The following is a 22,731-nucleotide window of genomic DNA, read 5'->3' as shown; positions in this document are numbered from 1 at the left end:
GGCATACTCTCTCTCTCTGTCTCTCCAATGGGCCTTGTGGGGAAACTGTCTTCAGAAAAGCATTCCCTGTGTGTGTGTGGTGTGTCGGTACACGTATGTCGACATGTCTGAGGAAGATGGCTATATTAGAGAGGAGCGGGAGCAAATGAATGTGGTGTCTCCGCCGACACCTGATTGGATGGATATGTGGAATGTTTTAAATGCTAGTGTAAACTCATTGCACAAAAGATTAGACAAGGCTGAAGCTTTGGGACAGTCAGGGTCTCAACCCATGCCTGATCATATGTCGCAGGGACTGTCAGGGTCTCATAAGTGCACACTATCCCAGATTGTTGACACAGATACCGACACGGATTCTGACTCCAGTGTCGATTACGTTGATGCAAAGTTACAGCCAAAATTGGCAAAATCCATTCGATATAGGATTATGGCAATAAAAGATGTTTTGCACATCACAGAGGAACCCCCTGTCCCTGACAAGAGGGTACATATGTACAAGGGAAAGAAGCCTGAGGTAACCTTTCCCCCCTCACACGAGCTGAACGAGTTATGTGAAAAAGCTTGGGAATCTCCAGATAAAAGACTGCAGATTTCCAAAAGGATTCTTATGGCGTATCCTTTCCCATCAACGGATAGGTTACGATGGGAATCCTCCCCTAGGATGGACAAAGCATTAACACGCACAGCTACAGCTGGAAAATCAAATTTTTTACCTTATGTTCCCTCACAGCATAAGAAAGCTCTGCATTATCAAATGCAGTCCTTTCGGTCACAAAGAAACAAGAAAGTGTGAGGTGCGTCCTTTCTTGCCAGAGGTAGGGGCAGAGGAAAAAAGATGCACAACACAGCTAGCTCCCAGGAACAGAAGTCCTCCCCGGCCTCTACAAAATCTACTGCATGACGCTGGGGCTCCACTGGCGGAGTCCGGCCCATGAGATGTCATGCAGCCGCTCTGACCACGCCTCCTGTTTCTCCGTTGCCGACCCAATATTGAAACCCTGCCCCCGCACCGCTCCATCTCTGACTTGGGAATGGAGTGTTGTTGACCCCCCTCCCCCCCCCTGCACCGATTGACTGGCAGAGGCGATCGCATTATCTGCAGGCGGATGCGTATGCTCTTAGCAATTTTTGCAGTTGGATTGCTTATTGCGATTGCAATCCAACCCGAATCAGGCCCTATTACCTATCACAATGCACTGCGGGTAGTACAAAATGGGGTTAATATAGGAGAAAAACCCCCAGAGCTGTGCTCCTTAACTGTCCCTGGTGGCTAGTGGAGCAGCTGCCCAGTAATCAGTGTCCACGCCAGTGCGCACACGGCCCGCCCCCTACAGCCACGCTGGATCACAGTATAAAGCGGGCACAGAAGACCCTTACCACCCTTTCATCAGCGGCCTCGTGATCCCGGAGGGCGGTGTGTGTGTGACTGACCTTAGGAAGAAACCGGAGCCTCCGCTGCAGTGACCCAGCAACCGGGGCACTGGAGTATACTGTGCCGCTGGGAGTGATGGAGCTGCAGTAAATATGTCTATTAGACCTAGCCTGCTGCAGCCCTTGTAGATTCTTATTAAAAAAGTTCTTCTTTTCTTGTCAAAATTAATAGCTAAGAATAGGATGCCTGAGGCAGCCCCCTGTTAAGTGGCCTGCTACTGAAGGCACCAACTACAAACTGAGCTCCCTGTTCATGGAAGCGAGGTTATAGAGGAGGGGGCGCTGAGTATCTTGTGAACAGTCAAAAGCTTTGAGCTTGTTGGTGCCTCAGATCAAGATCCTACTCTACACCCCAATATGAATCCTTGTGGAGTCCAGTGTACCCCACAGAAGAAAAAAATGTGTCACAACCATTGGCAGCAACATAAGAATAGCTGCTGATGGGCACAATTGAGAAAGGAAGGGGGGAAAACATTTGAATCCAGCACATATATGTAATTCGAATATGTAATTTGTACCTTCCTACTTTAAAATGTAATGGATGAACCTCACCCTGTGAGAACTATCTTCATGATCAAGAGATCTCATATGCAAGATAAGTATGTGTTGGGATAGGGCTGTGGAGGGCGGCTGCTCGGGCACACCCCCGTCAAGTTAAGGAGATTCAACTGAGGAAGCACAAGGGAACTCTCATCTGGGGACAACAACTGCAGGGAGAACACATTTTCAGATGAATGTGGGAGGGCAGAAGGCTGCCTAATACTGAAGCACCCCCAAACAACAAACCAAATGCAACAACTAGTGCAAGCATTCCTGGGGGAAGGCCTGCAGCAGATGGATCCAATAACAGCTCCAGAGTTGCTCTACAAGACAAGTAAAAGGGTGTGAGCCCTGCAGCACCACCTGTACTTTGCATACACACATATAGGACAGCATCTCTTATATGCCCCAGGGTCAATAAAATAGTATCCTTATCTAGGGTATCCATCCCCTCAGATAAGGTATCCGTCCATGCTGCTACAGCACTACACACCCAGGCCGACGCAATTGCCGGTCTGAGTAAGGTACCCGAATGTGTATAAATGGACTTCAGGGTTATCTCCTGTTTGCGGTCAGCAGACTCTTTGAGGGTAGCCGTATCCTGGGACGGGAGGGCTACCTTCTTGGATAAGCGTGTTAATGCTTTGTCCACCCTAGGGGAGGATTCCCATCTTAACCTATCCATTGATGGGAAAGGATACGCCATAAGAATCCTTTTGGAAATCTGCAGTCTTTTATCTGGAGATTCCCAGGCTTTTTCACATAACTCGTTCAGCTCGTGTGAGGGGGGAAAGGTTACCTCAGGCTTCTTTCCCTTGTACTTATGTACCCTCTTGTCAGGGACAGGGGGTTCCTCTGTGATGTGCAAAACATCTTTTATTGCCATAATCCTATATCGAATGGATTTTGCCAATTTTGGCTGTAACTTTGCATCATCGTAATCGACACTGGAGTCAGAATCCGTGTCAGTATCTGTGTCAACAATCTGGGATAGTGGGCGCTTATGAGACCCTGACAGTCCCTGCGACATAGGATCAGGCATGGGTTGAGACCCTGACTGTCCCGAAGCTTCAGCCTTGTCTAATCTTTTGTGCACTGAGTTTACACTAGCATTTAAAACATTCCACATATCCATCCAATCAGCTGTCGCAGAGACACCACATTAATTTGCTCCCGCTCCTCTCTAATATAGCCTTCTTCCTCAGACATGTCGACACACGTGTACCGACACACCACACACACAGGGAATGCTTTTTCTGAAAACAGTTTCCCCACAAGGCCCTTTGGAGAGACAGAGAGAGAGAGTATGCCAGCACACACCCCAGCGCTATATAACCCAGGAATAACACAGTAACTTAATGTTTGCCCAGTAGTGCTGCTGTATGTAATTTGCGCCGAATTATGTGCCCCCCCCTCTTTTCAACCCTCTTGTCTACCGTGGTTTCAGCAGGCGAGAGTCTGGGGAGCTGCCTCAGCGGTGCTGTGGAGAAAAAATGGCGCTGGTGAGTGCTGAGGGAGAAGCCCCGCCCCCTCGGCGGCGGGCTTCTGTCCCGCTTAAACTGTAAAATTGGCGGGGGCTCATACATATATACAGTGCTCAGCTGTATATATGTTATATTTTTGCAAAAAGAGGTTTATATTGCTGCCCAGGGCGCCCTGCACCCTTACAGTGACCAGAGTATGTGAGGTGTATGGGAGCAATGGCGCACAGCTGCAGTGCTGTGCGTTACTTCAGTGAAGATCATGAAGTCTTCTGCCACCGCTGAAGTCTCTTTTCTTCTCATACTCACCCGGCTTCTATCTTCCGGCTCTGCGAGGGGGACGGCGGCGCGGCTCTGGGACGGACGGTGAGGGTGAGATCCTGCGTACCAATCCCGCTGGAGCTAATGGTGTCCAGTAGCCTAAGAAGCAGGACCTTGCAACTCAGAGAGTAGGGCTGCTTCTCTCCCCTCAGTCCCTCGATGCAGGGAGTCTGTTGCCAGCAGTGCTCCCTGAAAATTAAAAACCTAACAAAATACTTTCTGTCAGAAAGCTCAGGAGAGCTCCTGAAAAGCACACAGTTTCCACTGGGCACAGTATCAAACTGAGGTATGGAGTAGGGGCATAGAGGGAGGAGCCACTGCACACCCAGAACTAAAGTCTTTCTTAAAGTGCCCATGTCTCCTGCGGAGCCCGTCTATCCCCATGGTCCTTACAGAGTCCCCAGCATCCTCTAGGACGTTAGAGAAAATAGGATTTTAATACCTACCGGTAAATCCTTTTCTCTTAGTCCGTAGAGGATGCTGGGCACCCGTCCCAGTGCGTACTGTGTCTGCAGTTATTAAATGGCCCTTAACTCCAGAACATTTATGTGGAGACAACTTTCCCGACTTGACCATCTTCCTTGGATGTTTTCCCCCTGTGTGACTGCTCCCCAGCCTCGGAGGGTTGCATCCGTGGTCCCTAGGATCCAGTCCTGGATCCCGAACCATCGCCCCTCTAGGAGGTGAGAACTGTGCAGCCGCCAATGGAGTGATATTCTGGTCTTGGAAGACAGGATTATCCTCCGGTGCATGTGTAGGTGGGATCCGGACAACTTGTCCAACAGGTCCCACTGGAACACTCTAGCATGGAACCTGCCAAACTGAATGGCCTCGTTGGCCGCAACCATCTTCCCCAGCAACCGAATGCATTGATGGATTAACACTCTTGCTGGTTTCAGAATTTGTTTGACCAGACTCTGGATCTCCATAGCCTTTCCACTGGAAGAAAACCTCTTCTGTGTCCAGTATCACTCCCAAAAACAACAACCGCGTCATTGGGACCAACTGCAATTTTGGCAAGTTTAGGAGCCAACCATGTTGTTGAAGAACTGTCAGGGAGAGTGCAATGTTTTGCAACAACTGGTCCCTGGATCTCGCCTTTATCAAGAGATCATCCAAGTACGGGATAATTGTGACTCCTTGCTTGCGAAGGAGAACCATCATTTCCGCCATCACCCTGGTGAAAATCCTCGGAGCCGTGGACAGACCAAACGGCAACGTCTGAAATTGGTTTTGACAATACTGAATTGCAAACCTCAGGTAGCTTGATGCAGTGGCTAAACGGAACATGTAAGTAGGCATCCTTATGTCTACCAAAACCATGAAATCTCCTTCCTCCGGACTGGAGATCCCTACCCTGAGAGATTCCATCTTGAAATTGAATTTCTTTAGGTAGAAATTGAGGGATTTCAGATTTCAGATTGGTCTGACTGAGCCTTCCGGCTTCGGGACCACGAAGAGGCTTGAATAAAAGCCTTCTCCCTGCTGACTAAGGCCGATTTGAACAATCGGTGAGGGGGAACGTCTTGAAACCCCAGTTTGTACCCTTGGGACACTATTTGTAAAACCCACGAGTCCAGGTCCAAATTAATCCAGAACTGACTGAAGTGTTTTAGACGTGCCCCCACTGGTGTGGGCTCCTGCAAGAGAGCCCCAGCGTCATGCAGTGGATTTGGCAGAAGCAGAGGACGATCTCTGCTCCTGCGATCTTGAAGAGGCTACAGACCTCTTCCCTCTTCTCCTTCCTCTACCTGCAAAGAAAGGTGAATCTTAACTTCTTGCATATCTATTGGGCCAAAATGACTGCGTTAGATAATGATGCGTCTTCATCCGTTGAGAGGGAACATAGGGCAAGAAGGTTGACTTACCTGCGGGAGCTGCCGAGATCAAATTAACTAGGCCGTCGCCAAACAAGGCTTCACCTTCATAGGGAAGAAACTCCCTTTCTTCTTGGAGTCAGCATCAGCATTCCCTTGGTGAATCCACAATGCCCTCCTATCCGAGACTGCCATGAAATTGGCCCGTGAACTCAAGAGTCCAATATCCCTTGCAGTCTCACACTGGTTGAGAAATCCCCTGCAGAATCTTGGAGATCCGTCAAATTTTGCTGGCGTTGGAAGATGAAGACGTGGAGCAGAAATGGGTAAGGTGGGTGGGGTTATAGCTGGAGTCACTGTGGTTGACGCACCAGACGCGCCTGATCCACGGAGAGTTGTCTGAATCCCATCCAGCCGAGTAGAGAGATCCTGGAGACAGCGGATGATGTGGCCCTGTGCAGCCTCCTGATGTTCTAGTTGGGCTGCCAGTTCTTGCATCGGCCTGGCAATGGGTGAGCCTTGCCCTGGGAGAAGCAACTTCATGATCATAGTATCTCACCTGGCAGGTGAGATGAACATGGGAGGGTAGAAGGCTGCCTAATACTGAAGCACCCCCAAACAACAAACCAAATGCAACAACTAGTAAAAGCATTCCTGGGAGAAGGTCTGCAGAAGACGGATTTGCATACGGTGATGTCATCCAAGCAGTGGGCCAAAGTTGGCTGGAACCCTCATCTGCATATGAAAAGAGAAAAGGGTTATGCAGGGCATGGCGGCCTTTTGCGGCGCTTGGATGACCCCTAGTTCGCATTAAACACCTCCACCCTCCTTCGGTGTGGGGCTCATGTTGGCTATGCCCCAGCCCCTGAAGCATTCAAGCTGATTTCTTGCAGCAGCTGGGCACTGTAACAGTTCCAGAGCTGCTCTGTAAGGCAAGTAAAAAGGTGTGGGCCCTGCAGCACTACCTGTAGTTCGCATTGTGCGTTGGAAGGCACAAAGTAAGCAGACGGGAGAAGTTAGGATAGTGCGCAAGGGCATAGAACGGAGCGGCTCAAGAAAAGAGAAGTGGAAACAGACAGCAAACTATTATCCAAGTACGGTATAATTGTGACTCCTTGCTTGCGAAGGAGAACCATCATTTCCGCCATCACCCTGGTGAAAATCCTCGGAGCCGTGGACAGACCAAATGGCAACGTCTGAAATTAGTAATGACAATCCTGAATTGCAAACCTCAGGTAGCTTGATGCAGTGGCTAAATGGGAACATGTAAGTAGGCATCCTTTAAGTTTACCAAAACCATGAAATCTCCTTCCTCCGGACTGGAGATCACTACCGTGAGAGATTCCATCTTGAAATTGAATTTCTTTAGGTAGAAATTGAGGGATTTCAGATTTCAGATTGGTCTGACTGAGCCGTCCGGCTTCGTGACCACGAAGTGGCTTGAATAAAAACCTTCTCCCTGCTGTCTAAGGCTGATTTGAACAATCGGTGAGGGGGAACGTCTTGAAACCCCAGTTTGTACCCTTGGGACACTATTTATAAAACCCACGAGTCCAGGTCCGAATGAATCCAGAACTGACTGAAGAGTTTTAGACGTGCCCCCACTGGTGCGGGCTCCTGCAAGAAAGCCCTAGCGTCATGCAGTGGATTTGGCAGAAGCAGAGGACAATCTCTGCTCCTGCAATCTTGAAGAGGCTACAGACCTCTTCCCTCTTCTCCTTCCTCTACCTGCAAAGAAAGGGGAATCTTAACTTCTTGCATATCTATTGGGCCGAAATGACTGCATCAGATAATGATGCGTCTTTATCCGTTGAGAGGGAACATAGTGCAAGAAGGTTGACTTACCTGCGGGAGCTGCCGAGATCAAATTAACTAGGCCGTCGCCAAACAAGGCTTCACCTTCATAGGGAAGAGACTCCCTTTCTTCTTGGAGTCAGTATCAGCATTTCCTTGGTGAATCCAGATATACAGGGAATGGGGGGAAGGGGATGTGTTCTGCACCAGCTATTAAATTCTAAATATTTGTATGAAGAGGCCCCAATAAATGTCCATCAGTTATATTAAATATTAATTGTAGGACGTTCGGGGGTGCTACCAGAGACAAGTAATGTTATGCAGGAAAGGAGAAGAGAAAAGAATGTCTCTTTTGCTGGCGCACAAATGATGATTTAAAAATTTACTTTTAATAAATTCGTTAAAATTGTCTAAACACGAGATAAAGTACAATAAGTTTGTATAATGTAATTACCATATATAATAAATGGAAATACATTTATTAATATCAAGGTTCGCTACCTGTGTTGTGTCTTTATTATTGATCCAAATTGACTTTATCAATTAGTCTGATACTGAATTACTGGACACTATGTAATATTAGTTGAATGTATATTAGTAATTCACTTGACAAATGTCAGAACCTGGCAATAGTTCTACATATCATACACTTACAGCACTCTTTCCACAATATTTTCCCTTTATTCCAGATCAAATGGTATAATCCCCCACAGTAATTATTCCTGTTGTAGTATAGTACAGTATGGTTGCTGGGGACGTCTTTAATGAAAAGAGAGGGAACATCTAATGTGTCTTCTTATGGGTAAAATACTTGCAAGCTAAGTGCTATGAATAGCATCAGCATGTAGATAAATGCTGAGTGTTAGGTGAGTAATGCAGATAAATAGGGATATCTAATAATTCTATAGAATAGTGGGTGAATTATTAGATATCCCTATTTATCTGCACCTCTAAGCACACTATTTGACTGTCCACACCCTGCTGTGCCTATTACCCATCTCCTCCACCACCCTCAACACTGACCCACACATCATTCACCCACAAAGATACAATAAAGGTAGTTTGGATAAATTAGCTAAATGAAATGGATTTAACCAATTTATCTAAATGACCATTTTTTGATGTTTTCCAGTGTTTGGGAGCAAATGGTCAATTGTCATTTGCTGCCACATATTAGCATAATTTTGTTTCAACTAGAAAAAAAAATTGAACAGATAATCTAAGTGTGGATCCAGTTTAATGCTGATTTCAGAGCCAACTATAGACTTGATTGAGGTACTGTGTCCCCGGTACCAAATACCAATTAAAATAATATTGTGAGGTGTGAGGTGTTCAAAAAAGACTGAAAATGAGTGGAAATTATGGTTATTGAGGTTAATAATACTATGGGATCAAAATGACCCCCAAATTCTATGATTTAAGCTGTTTTTTAGGGTTTTTTGAAAAAAACACCCGAATCCAAAACACACCCGAATCCGACAAAAAAATTTCGGTGAGGTTTTGCCAAAACGCGTCCGAACCCAAAACACGGCCGCGGAACCGAACCCAAAACCCGAAAAATTTCCGGTGCACATCACTACTTAATTAGAACTTCGGTCAATGTGAATTAATTATTGGACTCAACCATGGTTATCCTTAAAACCCAGGGGTCTATTTAAGATCGATCTTAATCGATGTTGGGCTTCCAGGTTGAAAAAAACACACATTTACTAACATTTTAAAATTTATATAAAAAATCATCTGTTCGTAAATGCAGTGCACATGGTTTTGCCCAACTGCTAACAAAATTCCTGCTGCGATCAACTTGGAATTACCCCCATCGATTGATGTTTTCACACTGCTCGTTCCAACCCCAAAAACTATGAAGAGGATGGGGGCATATACGCAGGGTCCATCCTGTGCATGTGCCTACATTTTCTCCGGGTGCTCCGCAGAAAATGCGAATGCCTCTGCCTGTCAATCAATAGAGGGCGTACCTTCGCAGGTATATCGCGATCTTGAGCCATGTCTCCCATTTTTGTCATTATAGGTGCTCTGTGAGCTGCTGACCATACCCCAGCCCCTCTGTCTCCCGTGAATAGACATTGGGGCTTATTCAGACCAGATCGCTTCAATTTATTTTCACCCAGCGGGCAATCAGGTCTGCACTGCACATGCGTATGCGCCACAATGCGTAGGTGCGACGGTCCGGAGATCACAAGAAGATTGACAAGAAGAGGGTGTTTGTGTGGGTGGCAACTGAATGTTTCTAGGGAGTGTCCGGAAAAACACTGGAGGGACCCGGCGTTTTGTGGGAGGATTTGTGACGTCACCTCAATGGCTGAGTAAGTGCTGAGCTGTGCAGCTCTTGTGCACATGTGATCACACACCTGCACAGCAAATTTTCCCTTCCGCTGTAGGCGGCAACCACCTGATCACAGGGATGCAAAAAACACACCCTAGCGATCAGGTCTGAATTACCCACAATGTGCATATTTGCAGAGCAACAAGCTACAGGGAGCCTTCCACCCCCCCCTTCCCCATGACTATGGGACACTGGGGGGGGGGGGTTATTTGGGTTAGCTGGACATTCCCAAAAAAAGTGACTGTCCTGCAAAAATTGGGTTAGTTTGGAGGTATGTGCAAATACATTTATTGTTTTGCATGCAGGGTAAATACTGGCTTCTTTGACATTTAGCCACAAATGCTGCACAGTTGAATTACAGTATTACACTGCAATTAACAGTTATGCTAGGACATTCCTTCTCCCAAAATCTACCTCTCTCTGCATGTTACATCTGTCCCACAGTGGCGTGCGGTGAGGTCAGTGGCTAGTGAGGCACTACAGCCATAATGTCCGCCGAATCCTGCCGATGACCCTTAGCCAATGCCCGCTACTGCCTCTGAGCCGATACCCGCTGCCACCGCCAATGGCTTACAAACTCTCCCACAATCAACTGACCCAGCCCTCCACCACTAATTTCTATATCAGTCCGATGCCGCCAATGCCCGCTGCCTGCCTGCTCATTGTTCTTGTGATATATTATAAATTTTTAAAGAAAAAAAAATGAGTGTTTGGGACTGGGAAGGGTGAGGGAGGAGGACATGAATGCAATTTTGTTGTCCAGGGCTTCCATTAACTTAAAGGAGAAGGGTCTGAATGGGTTAAAAAAAATGTGTGCGGTCCCCCCTCCTTAGTATAACCAGCCTCTTTGAGCCGGTCCTGGTTATTTAAATACTGGGGGAAAAATTGGACAGAGGTTCCCCGTATTTAGACAACCAGCACCGGGCTCTTAGACGGGTCCTGGTTCCAAAAAATACGTGGGACAAAAGATGTAGGGGTCCCCCATATTTTTAAAACCAGCACCGGGCTCCACTAGCCAGAGAGATAATGCCACAGCCAGGGGACACTTTTATGTAGGTCCCTGCGGCCCTGGCATTACCCCTCCAACTAGTCACCCCTGGCCGGGGTTCCCTGGAGGAGTGGGGATCCCTTAAATCAAGAGGTTCCTCCCCTCGAGGCACCCAAGGGCCAGGGGTGAAGCCCGAGGCTGTCCCCAGCACCCCTGTGTGGTGGGTGCCGGGCTGATAGCCATATGTGTAAAAAAAGAATATTGTTTTTTTGTTGTGGAACTACAAGGCCCAGCAAGCCTCCCCCACTTGCTGGTACTTGGAGAACCTCAAGTACCAGCAGGCGGGGAAATAACGGGCTTGCTGGTACCTGTAGTTCTACAACAACAAAAAATACCCAAATAAAAACACAAACACACACACCGTGACAGTAAAATTATTGAGACAGGCTGTAGCATGTGGATGCATGTAACCCTATAAAAGTGATGGATTGGGTGACTAATACAATACCCACTGTTGCTGTCTGAAAAATGATGGATATATAGATTGCTCTGCCGAGATATGTTTTTTTCTAAAATGCACCACAGGTATGGATGGATAGTATACTTGACGACACAGAGGTAGGTAGAGCAGTGGCCTACTGTACCGTACTGCTATATAATATATTATTTATTATTATTATCCTTTATTTATATGGCGCCACAAGGGTTCCGCAGCACCAAATTACAGAGTACATAAACAAATAATCAAACAGGAAAACAGCAACTTACAGTTGATGACAATATAGGACAAGTACAGGGTAAATAAACATAGCTACATCAGCAGATGACACTGGAATAAGTATCAGGTGGCAGAAGACTGCTGGATTTGGTGCAGCTGAAGATTATTAAAGTAAGAAAAGAGTAAGCACATGAGGGAAGAGGGCCCTGCTCATGAGAGCTTACATTCTAAAGGGGAGGGGTAGACAGACAGGGGTGAGACAGATGGGGTACATAGAGAGCGTGGAACAGAGGTTTAGGATGAGATTTGGCTGGGTTTGGTGAAGAAGTGGGTCTTGAGAGCCCATTTGAAGTTTTGTAGAGAGGTGGAGAGTCTGAGGGGGAGAGGTAGGGAATTCCAGAGAAGTGGTGCAGCACGTGAAAAATCTTGGAGGTGGGAGGAAGTAATCCATAGGCAGGAGAGTCGGCGTGCATTAGCAGAGCGAAGAGGACGGGTGGGAGTGTAAAGCGAGATAAGATCAGAGATGTAGATGGGAGAGGAGTGGGTGAGGGTTTTGTAAGCAAGTGTGAGAAGCTTGAAATGGATTCTGAAAGGGAAGGGGAGCCAGTGAAGGACTAGTAAGAGAGGAGAGGTGGACGTAGTGCATTTGGTGAGGAAAATTAGCCGGGCAGCAGCATTGAGGATAGATTGGAGTGGAGAGAGGTATTTGTCAGGAATGCCAGTCAGGAGGAGATTACAGTAGTCCAGTCTGGAGATGACCAGTGAGTGGATAAGAGTCTTAGTAGCATCCTGGGTCAGAAAGGGTCTGATCCTGGAAATATTTTTTAGATGAAAACGGCAGGTTTGTGAGAGGTGCTGAATGTGTGGTTTGAAGGAGAGGGAGGAGTCAAGGATTACTCCAAGACAGCGCACTTGGGGGGTAGAGGAGATAGTAGTGCCATCAATAGATAATGAGATTGTAGGAGGTGAGGTTATGCGGGAGGGAGGGAAGATGATCAGCTCGGTCTTAGACATGTTAAGTTTAAGAAAGAGCTGGGACATCCAGGAAGAGATAGCAGAGACAGTTGGAGATACGAGTGAGGAGAGTAGGGGAGAGGTCTGGAGAGGAAAGATAGATTTGAGTGTCATCAGCATAGAGATGATATTGGAAACCAAAAGAACTAATGAGCTTACCTAGTGAGGACGTATAGAGAGAGAAGAGGACCAAGGACAGAACCTTGGGGTACCCCTACAGTTAGTGGAAGTGAGGGGGAGGTGGAGTCATGAGAGGAGACAGAGAATGAACGGTCAGAAAGGTAGGACGACAACCAAGAGAGGGCAGTGTTACGCAGACCAATGGAGTGAAGGATTTGCAGTAGGAGAGGATGGTCCACAGTGTCAAAAGCAGCAGAGAGATCAAGTAGAATAAGTAGAGAGTAGTGTCCCTTAGATTTAGCAGCATGGAGGTCATTGCATACTTTTGTAAGGGCAGTTTCAGTGGAGTGGAGAGGACGGAAGCCAGGCTGGAATGGGTCAAGCAGTGAGTGTGAGGAAAGAAAGGAAGTAAGGCGGTTGTAGACAATACGCTCAAGGAGTTTGGAGGCAAAAGGGAGAAGAGAGATGGGTCGGTAGTTAAAGAGAGAGTTTGGATCAAGGGTAGGTTTTTTAAGAATAGGAGAGATGAGAGCGTGCTTGAAGGCAGAGGGGACAGTGCCTGATGAGAGGGAGAGATTGAGAAGGTGGGAAAGATGGGAACAAGCAGAAGAAGAGATGTGGCAGAGGAGGCGGGAGGGGATAGGGTCAAGTGGGGAGGTGGTGAGGGAACAGGAACGAATGAGGGCCATGACTTCCTCTCCAGATGCATGGGAGAAAGATGACAGAGTTGGTGCGAGGGATGGGGAGGGTTGGTAAGGGATGGGAGAAGGCTGGTTACTGATAGTCTGGTGTGATGTGATGTCCTGACGTATGGAGTCAATTTTGGATGTGAAGTAAGTGGCAAAGTCAAGAGCAGAGAGTGAGGAAGGGAGATGAGGTGGAGGTGGGCAGAGGAGTGAGTTGAGAGTGGCAAAGAGGCGCCGGGGGTTGGAAGACTGGGAGGAGATGAGGTTCTTGAAGTATGACTGTTTAGCAAGAGAAAGGGCAGCACTGAAGGATGAGAGCATAAGTTTGAAATGGAGGAAGTCTGCCTTAGAGCGTGATTTCCTCCAGTGTCGCTCAGCAGTACGTGAGCATTTTTGCAGATATCTGGTGCATTTGGTGTGCCAGGGTTGAGGTGTTAATTTGCGAGGGTGAACAGTGGTTGGTGGAGCAACAGAGTCAAGAGCAGAAGTAAGGGAAGCATTGTATGTGGAAGTGGCTTGTTCAGGGCATGAGAGAGAGAGAGAATAGGAGAGAGAAGTGAGTCAAACAGGGAGGAAAGGAATGTGGTGTCAATAGCTTCAATGTTACGCTTAGTGATGGTAGCCTTAGGAGGTTGAGATGGGGAAGTCGAGAGAGATAGGTTGAAGGAGAGCAGGTGGTGGTCAGAGAGGGGAAATGGGGAGTTGGAAAAATCAGAAATATCACAGCGGTGAGTGAAGACCAGATCCAGTGAGCTCCCATTCACATGGGAGGGTGAGGAGGTCCACTGGGAGAGACCAAGTGAAGAGGTGAGGTTAAGGAGTTTAGAGGCAGGGGATTGTGTGGGGATGTCAATAGGGATGTTGAAATCGCCTAGGATAATGGTGGGAATGTCAGAAGAGAGGAAGTGAGGAAGCCAGGAAGCAAAGTTGTCGATGAATTTGGAAGCAGTGCCAGGGGGGCGGTAAATGACAGCTACTCTAAGATGGACTGGTTGGAAGAGACATATGGAGTGGACCTCAAATGTAGATAATATAAGGGATGGTTCTGGTGGTATGAGTTGGTAGGAGTAACTAGAAGGTAAAAGGACCCCAACACCACCCCCATGGCGACCCCCAGGTCGGGGTGTGTGTGTGAATGTAAGGCCCCCAGCAGAGAGAGCAGCAGCAGAAGTAGTGTCAGAGGGCGTAATCCAAGTTTCAGTAATGGCTAGTAGGTGTAGGGAGTTGGAAATGAAAAGGTCATGAGTGGGGACCAGTTTGTTACAAACGGATCTGGCATTCCAGAGGGCACAGGATAGGGGGTATGAGTTTGTGGGAGAGATGTGAATTAGATTTTCAGGGTTGCTGTAGCGATGAGGTGGGATTAACTTTGAGGGCAGGGATGAGAGAGTAGTGATGGTACGGGTGCCTGAGATAGGAGGGGAAACTGCAGGAGGTGGGCAGGGAGGGAGGTCAGTGTGATGTGGATGGGGTGTGGGGAGGTGACAGGGAAGGGAGAGAGGGAGCAGGGCTGAGTTGTGGGGTAGCAGGACCATGGGGCAGAGGTGAATGAAAGTGGGGTAACAGGAAAGGTGGGGGAAGGAAACAGAGGGATGGAGGGGAGACAGAGGAGGAGGTGGAGGAGACTAGGGGGAAAGGATAAAGATACATTATTAGGTAGACACTGAGTGATGTGGGGAGTATAAGAAAGCATTCACATAGTGTTAAGTAGGTAAATAGGTTGAGGGAAAGTGGAAGTAGGAGAGGAGACTGTAAGGGAATCCGAGCAGAAGAATTGTAGAAATGCAGGTGAGAAAAGCAGTGTAGGCTCAAGGGGTGTAGATTTAGTATGAAATGAGTCAAAAGCGTAGATAAAGTGGGTGCAGAAATGTATTTGGAGTGTAAGAAATGAAAGGATTGTGAGAGGTTTAAGAAGCAATGGTAATTATGTTAGATGTTTTAAGTGTTTGCAGGTAAAATTGCATTGGTGCAGCTGTGCTTAAAAAACAAAATTACAATAATACAGATACAGGCATTTGTAGGTGAAATGGATGGTTTATGAAATGTCCAAGTAAGGTAGTTCTGTGCTATGTAATCAGATGCAACAATCAGGAGGTGAGTGATCTGAGGAGTAAGTGACTCACATTTGTTATTAGTTCTTCAGTTTTCTTTGTTTTGTTAGATTGGTGTGCTTCTGTTTTCCTTCTTTTTTCACTTCGATTGAACGCTAATTGAACACTGCTGTTATGTGTCAATTTTATCACGCTTTTATAAAAATGCACGCTTAGATCAATAAATGCACAGCCAAATGGCTTTGCACAGCCTACACCATTGGACTTTAGTAGAAGACTATTACAAGTGAAACCAATAATTGAAATCTGTAACCACACCCCACCCCCTCAAATGCCAGGCAATACATTACCTTAAAAACAACAACCAGGCATTCCACAAAGATTAAACTGGGTCTATATCATTCAAAACTTTAAAAAAGTACTTCAAAATAACATACTATGCAATAATGTTTCAATTTGCATTACCCAGCAGAATTAGCTTTGCATATATAGATATAGTGCAGCAGAATAGATTGGTGGTTGTAGTCAATTGTAATTACCCAGCAGAATTAGCTTTGCATATATAGATATAGTGCAGCAGAATAGATTGGTGGTTGTAGTCAATTGTAATTACCTGTAGGTGACAAGAAGAGAAGAAACGTCAATTCACAATCGATATCAGCTGAAGATAAATTAACGCTGATTGAACGCTGCGTTGTGTCAATTTTATCACGCTTTGATAAAAATGCATGCTTAGATCAATAAATGCACAGCCAAACAGCTTTGCACATCCTACACCATTGGACTTAAGTAGAAGTCTGGTGGTCAGCAAAATTTTGCACTGTCCTCCTACTATATATAGTGCGCACAACTACTAAAATACACCACAGGTATGGATGGATAGTATACTTGACGACAGAGGTAGGTAGAGCAGTGGCCTACTGTACCGTATTGCTATATATTATATACTGGTGGTCAGCAAAATTCTGCCCTGTCCTCCTACTATATATACTGCGCACAACTACTAAAATACACCACAGGTATGGATGGATAGTATACTTGACGACACAGAGGTAGGTAGAGCAGTGGCCTACTGTACCGTACTGCTATATATTATATACTGGTGGTCAGCAAAATTCTGCCCTGTCCTCATACTATATAATACAATGCAGCACAGATATGGAGCATTTTTCAGGCAGAGAACGTAGATATTTTCAGCACACTGAGCACAGATATTTGCAAGCACACTGAGCACAGATATTTGCAGCACACTGAACACAGAAACTGAGAAAACGCTGCACGTCCTCTCCCTATCATCTCCAATGCACAAGTGAAAATGGTGGCGACTCGTGGCTCCTTATATAGAATAGAATAGCTGCTGACGGGCACGATTGAGGGAGGAAAGGGACATTTGAATCCAGCCCATAGATGCAATGTGAATATGTAATTTGTACCTTCCTATCTTAAAATGTATATACAGTGTATATGTCACAACTGAGGGCCTGAGCTGACTGGAGGCAGCCTCAGTTGTAGGGGCTGAGGTGTAGTGGAACCTGGGAGGTTGTATCAGACCCCTGGACATGTAAGTTAAATGTAGAAGAATTGCCCGAAGGCGTGCCCACGACAACCAGGATAAAAGTCAATGATGTTTATTTTGACAAACTCCATGCATCACAGCAGTAATAAAAGAGAAACATAAAATCAGCAGAGAAATAATACAGTTCCTGGGTACTACAGGAGGACAAGGACCACAGGGCTCTGGTAGTATGAGACAGTTCTTATTATCTTCTAGTTGGAAAGTCCTTACCAGGCCCGACTGTAGCAATGGAGATAGCCCAGGATCATACTAGCTGGTGTTCCAGGAAAAGCTGGGCTGCTGTGGATAAAATGGCTGCTGTGGGTACTGGCTGAAACCAAACTGATGTAAGCACGGAGTGGATTGCTGGATGGAACCAGCCAAATAATAAATGAAGCTTGAGAGCGATGAAATATGATTGATATATGGCGTTTGAGAGCGGTGAAATAATAGTGCCGGTGGTGAGTGGTAATCTGCGGAAATGATACCGGCACTTTAAGAAGAGCTGATCTCTGCTGGAAGCTAGGCTGGAAGCAGGTAAATCTGTAACTGGAAACAGATGAGTCCCAGAGGACTGGAGAGTCAGGCTGCACCGCAGGTGGTAGACTAGAGCGGGTCTCTTTAGTGGAGGTTTGGAGATGGTAACTGGAACCTGGAAAACAACCACGGGAGAGAGACAAACTGGAACTAGGTTTGACAACCAAATCACTGACGCCTTCCTTGCTCAGGCACAGAATACTTATACCTGCAGCAAGGAAGGGATTGGCTAGGCAATTATGCAGATTACAATGGAAACAGCGGATTGGTGGAAATGAACAGGTGACAGAATCCAACATGGCTGCGCCCATGCAGACACTTGGAGGGAAGATTGGTTTGATAATCCATGTGGGAACTTTAACAGCAATGGCGGCGCCGGCCACAGTAAACAGGAGACGCCAGACTGATGAGTGCACATTTGAACCACGCGGGCAACAGCGGAGGCCGCGGCTGACATAAGCGCCACTCTGACATCCTGCATGCAGAAACTCAGGGATGGCGGCGGAGGCCGCGGGAGATGCCATTCAAGATGTAACATGGCGCCGCTGTGACAGCGTCTCAGAGTGACAGGAGAGGAGGCAGGAATGGGGACATCAGAATAACAGATGGGATCCGGTCCTGGAGCGCTGAGCCAGCCTTAGGAGGCATCTGAAAGGTAAGTTATGGCGTCCAGATACCCGGATCGTGACAGTATACACTAGAGGTCTTTCCGAACCCCCTAATCCTAACATTGTAATTTGCTTTAGGGCGCACCTCCAATTAGTCTAGTGTTTCTTACTGCCTTTCCAATGAAGCAAGTTTAATTTAGTAATAGGTGAAAAACCATCCCTACAAAGGTGTTAATCAGAGACTTGGCTTTGTGGACACTTTTCAGAGAACAACTTTGTTAGCATAAAAGTAAAGCCAGAAAATGAAGAGCTGTTTAATCACTCAATTGGATTTTTTTGCCAGCATATTTCTTTTTCTCTGCAACCCACTGCTAAATTGTGCTTCCTAGCTGTTTTTATAAAATCACTGAATCAAATCTAACTCTGATTACATCAGAGAAGGCCAGGTACCCTACACCATAACAGGGGGTTTGAAATTTTGACTTGTCTACTTAAAGATCACCAAAATCTGATCACAAGGTCAATTACGTCCCTGGGTGGGATTGAACCACCAACCTTTTGGTTAATAGCCGAACACACTAACCGATTGCGCCACAGAGACACTTTGCAAAAAGTACATACTGACAAAGGCTAATAAGCATTTATCTAGAACGTTTCCTAGAAAAACTTTAAAAAGTCAATAATCTGGAGAGTTTTTGTAAGATGTTTCTTCCATCAACCAACGAAGAAACACATTGGTACTTTTCCATGATGAGTGAGTGCTTCAGGTTCTCTTGCACTTACATGTGCAGCAGAGTACTGCAATGGAAGCATGCTGGGCCCATAACCCAGAGGTAGGCAGATTGAAACTATCCTCTGCTATATGCATTTTTTTTTGTTAATTAAAGTAATCCAAAACTGGGATTGATATTTTGGTTCTTTTATTTTTACTTAAAGTACAATAACTTTTACCATTTTAATTTGTTTTAATAGTATATTGACAGTATTGTTTTCTTTCAAAAATCCACTTAATTTTCTTTACCCTATTAGTAAAATGGTAATTGACAAAAAACAAACTACATTGTCACCAGAAGAGCAATACAAAATGTACAAGTGATATATTAAAATCATCTTTCCAGCTTGAATTTCAATGATGCATTGGGGCAACGATTTTGTTAGCAACATCTTCACCCTTAAATAAAGATTTTCTTAATTCCTTACCTGTGTGCTAATTAGATATCACCTTGTTTTCACATTAAACAGACTTCCACATGAGAAAGCAGCAAGGATGCAGTGGCGTTAATGTTTCCTGGTGTCAACCCGTATTATTTCAGTAGACATTGAAATGAGGATGCATCTTGCTGCCTTTCCAATGAAGCAAATTTAATTTAGTAATAGGTGAAAAACCATCCCTACAAAGGTGTTAATCAGAGACTTGGCTTTGTGGACACTTTTCAGAGAACAAATTTGTTAGCATAAAAATAAAGCCAGAAAATTAAGAGCTGTTTAATCACTCAATTGGATTTTTTTGCCAGCATATTTCTTTTTCTCTGCAACCTACTGCTAAATTGTGCTTCCTAGCTGTTTTTATAAAATCACTGAATCAAATCTAACTCTGATTACATCAGAGAAGGCCAAGTACCCTACACCATAAGAGGGGGTTTAAAATTTTGACTTGTCTACTTAAAGATTACCAAAATCTGATAACAAGGTCAATTACGTCCCTGGGTGGGATTGAACCACCAACCTTTTGGTTTATAGCCATACACACTAACTGATTTCGCCACAGAGACACTTTGCAAAAGTCCATTCTGACAAAGGCTAATAAGCATTCATCTAAAACGTTTCCTAGAAAAACTTTAAAAAGTCAATAATCTGGAGAGTTTTTGTAAGATGTTTCTTCCATCAACCAACGAAGAAACACATTGGTACTTTCCCATGATGAGTGAGTGCTTCAGGATCTATTGCACTTACATGTGCAGCAGAGTACAGCAATGGAAGCATGCTGGGCACATAACCCAGAGGTAGGCAGATTGAAACTATCCTCTGCTATATGCATTTTTTTTTGTTAATTTAAGTAATCAAAACTGGGATTGATATTTTTGCTCTTTTATTTTTACTTAAAGTACAATAACTTTTACCATTTTAATTTGTTTTAATAGTATATTGACAGTATAGTTTTCTTTAAAAAATCCACTTAATTTTCTTTACCCTATTATTAAAAGGGTAATTGACAAAAACAAACTACATTGTCACCAGAAGAGCAATACAAAATGTACAAGTGATATATTAAAATCATCTTTCCAGCTTGAATTTCAATGATGCATTGGGGCAACGATTTTGTGAGAAACATCTTCACCCTTAAATAAAGATTTTCTTAATTCCTTACCTGTGTGCTAATTAGATATCACCTTGCAGGCCTGTTCAAGTACAATCGGACAACGCCACCACGGTAGTGTACACAAATCATCAAGGCGGCACTCGAAATTGCATAGCAAAGCTGGAAGTATCAAAAATCCTCAGTTGGGTAGAACGTCATCTGCCAGCAATATCGGCAGTGTTCATTCCCGGAGTCCTCAACTGGGAAGCGGATTTCCTCAGTCGTCAGGACGTTCACGCTGGAGAGTGGAGAGGCCGCAGCAGAAATGTCTGCACTGGTGTCAGTAGGTGACTGAGGCAGGGATGACTGGGAGATAGTGGGTGACTGAAGCATGTATGAGTGGGAGATAGTGGGTGACTGAGGCCGGGGTGACTGGGAGATAGTCAGTGACTAAGGCAGGGGTGATAGGGATATAGTGGATGACTGTGGCAGGGGTGACAGGGACAGTAGGAGACTGAGGCAGGGGTGACAGGGATAGTGGGTGACTGAGGCAGGGGTGATATGGAGATAGTGGTTGACTGAGGCAGGGGTGACTGGTATAGTGGGTGACTGAGGCAGGGGTCGCAGGTATAGTGGTTAACTGAGGCAGCGGTGACTGGGAGATAGTGGGTAACTGGGGCAGGGGTGACAGGGAAAGTGTGTGACTCAGGCAGGGGTGATAGGGAGATAGTGGGCAGCAGATCACTGCCTTGCTGACAGCAGCACATCCCTGCTTCACTGACAGCAGCACATCCCTGCCTCATTGACAGCAGCACATACCTGCCTCATTGACAGCAGCACATACCTGCCTCACTTATAGAAGCACATCCCTGCCTTACTGACAGCAGCAGATCACTGCCTCACTGACAGCAGCAGATCACTGCTTCACTGACAGCAGCAGATCCCTGCCTCACTGGCAGCAGCAGATCCCTGCCTCACTGGCAGCAGCAGATCCCTGCCTCACTGGCTGCAGCAGATCCCTGCCTCACTGGCAGCAGCAGATCCCTGCCTCACTGGCAGCAGCAGATCCCTGCCTCACTGGCAGCTGTATATAGGGCCTAATTCAGACCTGATCTCTGCTGTGCATATTCACACAACAGGAGATCAGGTCTGAAGTGTGTGTGTGTGCTGGTGCCGCAGTGCACCGGCACATGCCAGAGATGCGATCAGCATCTCTGCCCAGTGAGCGCCTCTGCCAACACATACTTATCTTGCATATGAGATCTCTTGATCATAAAGATAGTTCTCACAGGGTGAGGTTCATCCATTACATTTTAAAGTAGGAAGGTACAAATTACATATTCAAATTACATATATGTGCTGGATTCAAATGTTTTCCCCCCTTCCTTTCTCAATTGTGCCCATCAGCAGCTATTCTAATGTTGCTGCCAATGGGTGTGACACATTCATTTCTTCTGTGGGGTACACTGGACTCCACAAGGATTCACATTGGGGTGTAGAGTAGGATCTTGATCTGAGGCACCAACAGGCTCAAAGCTTTTGACTGTTCCCAAGATGCTCAGCGCCCCCTGCTCTATAACCTCGCTTCCATGAACAGGGAGCTCAGTTTGTAGTTGGTGCCTTCAGTAGCAGGCCACTTAACAGGGGGCTGCCTCAGGCAGCCTATTCTTAGCTATTAATTTTGACAAGAAAAGAAGAACTTTTTTTATAAGAATCAACAAGGGCTGCAGCAGGCTAGGACTAATAGACATCTTTACTGCAGCTCCATCACTCCCAGCGGCGCAGTATACTCCCGTGCCCTGGTTGCTGGGTCACTGCAGCGGAGGCTCCGGTTTCTTCCTAAGGTCAGTCACACACACACCGCCCTCCGGGATCACGAGGCCGCTGATGAAAGGGAGGTAAGGGGCTTCTGTGCCCACACTATACCGAGATCCAGCGTGGCTGTAGGGGGCGGGCCGTGTGCGCACTGGCGTGGACACTGATTACTGGGCAGCTGCTCCACTAGCCACCAGGGACAGTTAAGGAGCACAGCTCTGGGGGTTTTTCTCCTATATTAACCCCATTTTGTACTACCTGCAGTGCATTGTGATAGGTAATAGAGCCTGATTCGGGTTGGATTGTAATCGCAATAAGCAATCCAACTGCAAAAATTGCTAAGAGCATACGCATGCGCCTGCATTTTCTGTGGCACCCCGCAGATAATGCGATCCGATCACCTCTGACTGTCAATCGGTGCAGGGGGGGGGTCAGCAACAATCCATTTCAAAGTCGGAGATGGAGCGGTGCAGGGGCAGGGCTACAAAATGGGGTCGGCAACGGAGAAACAGGAGGCGTGGTCAGAGCGGCTGCATGACATCACATGCAGCCGCTGCGATCACAAAAATGGTGGCGGCTTCCTGCGCACACGTACAGTCTGCACTAACAGGA

Source organism: Pseudophryne corroboree, unplaced genomic scaffold (genome assembly GCF_028390025.1).
Source record: "Pseudophryne corroboree isolate aPseCor3 unplaced genomic scaffold, aPseCor3.hap2 scaffold_572, whole genome shotgun sequence".
Classification (NCBI taxonomy): Eukaryota; Metazoa; Chordata; class Amphibia; order Anura; family Myobatrachidae; genus Pseudophryne; species Pseudophryne corroboree.
Note: the sequence above shows the minus strand (reverse complement) of the source record.